A 2956-nucleotide genomic window follows, 5' to 3' on the forward strand; every position below is an offset into this window, starting at 1 on the left:
TTTCCAAAATGAAGAACACAAAGGGAAAGAGGAGAGGAACCCGATATATATTGTCTAGGCCTTTTAGAAAACATGGAGTTGTTCCTTTGGCCACATATATGAGAATCTGTAAGAAGGGTGATGTTGTAGACATCAAGGGAATGGGTATTGTTCAAAAAGGAATGCTCCACAAATGTTATCATGGCAAAACTGGGAGTCTACAATGATACCCAGCATGTTGTTGACATTGTTAGAATAAGCAAGGGCAAGATTCTTGCCAAGAGAATTAATGTGCGTATTGAGCATATTAAGCACTCTTAAGAGCCAAGACAGCTTCCTGAAATATGTGAAGGAAAATGATCAGAAAAAGAAGGAAGTCAAAGAGAAAGGTACCTGGGTTCAGCTGAAGTGCCAGCCTGCCCCACCCAGAGAAGCACATTTTGTGAGAACAAATGGAAAGGAGCCTGAATCGCTGGAACCTATTCCCTATGAATTCATGGCATAATAAATGTAAAAAAAAAAAATTAAAGGCCCATGGACTATAAAAATGATTTTTTAATTAAAAAAAAAAAAGAGCCAGAGGCAGGAGGATTACAAGTTCAAAGCCAGCCTCAGCAACTTAGTGAGACCCTGTCTCAAAATAAGAAATTAAAAAGGATGTTGCTCAGTGGTCAGTGACCCTGGATTCAATCCCTGGTACAAAAAAATAAAAAATAAAAAAGAATTACCATATGACCCAACAATTCTATTCCTATAACAAAACTTGCACACAAATATTCAGAGCAGCTCAGTTCACATTAGCCAAAGATGGTATGGGGGGGGGGAATATTCATCAACTGATGAATAGAGGAACAAAATATTAGAAATATTATTCAGCCATAAACAAGAATGAAACATGGTGAAGTACTGAATATATATATATATCAACAGAGATGACATTTGAAAATATTATAAGTGAAAGAAATTAGACATAAAAGATCACATATCTTATGATTCTATTGTTATGAACTGTCCAGAATAGTCAGATATCATTGAGGTAGAAAGCAGATTAATGGTTGCCAAGAGCTGAGAAAAGTGGGTCTGGGAAGTGACTGCTTAATGAGGATAGGATTTTCATTTGCAGTTGTGAAAAATTTCTGGATCTAGATAGTAGTGATGGCTTCACATCATTGTGAATATAATTAACTCCACTGAGTTGAACGCTTTGGTAAAATACTAAAATTTATGTTATATATACTATACAAGTTTCAAAAGTGAACACACATATACAGACACACACACACACATACACACACACACACAGAAGCAAGCATAATTCTCTGGAGTGACCATAGAAGCATGAGTTGATACACTTCTATGAGCTGATATGCATCCATCAACCTGATTGACAAAAGGCTGACTGAGAAACAAACTTCTATTGTGTAGTCACTTGTCACAACAGCATAACCTGCCCCATCCTCACTATAAATTATCATATTTTATTTGGTTTACCTAATCTTTTCTTAAGTCTCTTTTGTGCCAGGCACTGGGAAAACAGATGGAAAGCCTCAAACAAGTTACAAACTAGCAAAGGAAATATATATGTAAACCAAAAGGTGCTCTTTGGCATGACAGTGCCATAATTAAGGTAGATTATATGTTACAGTGAAAGTGCATAATAGAGGTAGATTATGAGTTACAGTGGAATTGCGTAACGGAGGATTTTGAGTTACAATGGAAGCACATAATAGCAGTAGATTACAAGTTCCCATGGGAGCACATAACTGATTATGAGTAATGGTGAAGAGCACATAATAGATAGATTATGAGTTACAGTGGAAGCACAAAGGCTGGAATGGCCAATTCCTCCCTGGAAACTCAGAGAAGGCTACTCAAGAAGGCAAAGCATGAATCAAAATTTAAAAGACGTGTAGAAGTTTGCCAGATGGAAAAAGGAGAAGTTCATTTCAGGCTGATAGCAGAGCTTGCCCACTGTGCTCTTCTGTCAACCTGGGCAAGCAGTAGCTTTGCAGGCAACAAGAAATGGCAACCAGAAGATCATAAGTTAGGAAATGATGAGTGCTGGAGATGAGATAGAGAAGCTGGCGAAGGTCTGGAGTCTGTACCAAATCTTGTAGCCAGTCCTTTCTAATCTTTCCATTCATGCTGCATGAGGAAAATGGAAACATATGTGGTACACTGGGGTATAACACATCTGGCCAACCTTGGCCACCCTTAGCACATCCGAGTCTACCGCAGCATATTTAGGGAACACCTTTTGGGAAGTACTATTATAGGTAAAGGAGAATCATTGATGATACCGAAGTGAAGAAACAACATGATCAGATCCACATTCTAAATCATGGTTCAGAAGACAGATCAGTATGAGAAATTAGACTGAAATCAAACAATCTGTAAGAAGGCAGTGGAAATAATCCAGAGGAAGATGGAAGAAGTCTAAATCAGCATAGTGGCCATGAAATTAAAGAGAGTGGTCAGAGTCAAGATGTAGTTATAAAGTAGAATTAACTTGTCTGATTGAATGATATGATTATTAGATTACAGATTATTAGATTTGGAGGGAGACGGTAGAGAAAGGATCTAAAAAGGCTCCCAGTCTGAGTGATTGGTAGGTCTTCCACTGGGATAGGAGAGAGATGAAGGGGAGGATTGTGAAGACAGCAGTCAGTTCAACCAGGGATCCATGTGCCCTGATAGGTAGTTAAATATCAGGGTTTTGGTTTTTGTTTTGTTTTGGTACGAGGGATTAAACTCAGGGGCACCCTACCACTGAGCTACATCCCTAGCCCTTTTGTTTTTTATTTTGAGACAGGGTCTTGTTAAGTTGCTGAGGCTGACCTCAAACTTGTGATCCTCCTGCCTCAGCCTCCAAATCACTGGGATTTTAGGTATGTACCACTGTGCCCCACATATCAGTTTCTTTTTCTTTCTTTCTTTTTTCTTATTCTTTTTTTTTTTTTTTTTTTTTTTTTTTTTT

The 2956-nt window shown here is 38.1% G+C and overlaps 1 pseudogene; it reads left to right on the forward strand.

Annotated features, from left to right (window-relative positions):
* On the forward strand, positions 1 to 558 carry LOC107154430 (annotated as a pseudogene).
* The last annotated feature ends 2398 nt before the right edge of the window (positions 559 to 2956 follow it).

The sequence above is a fragment of the Marmota marmota genome, unplaced genomic scaffold, assembly GCF_001458135.2.
Source record: "Marmota marmota marmota unplaced genomic scaffold, marMar, whole genome shotgun sequence".
NCBI lineage: Eukaryota > Metazoa > Chordata > Mammalia > Rodentia > Sciuridae > Marmota > Marmota marmota.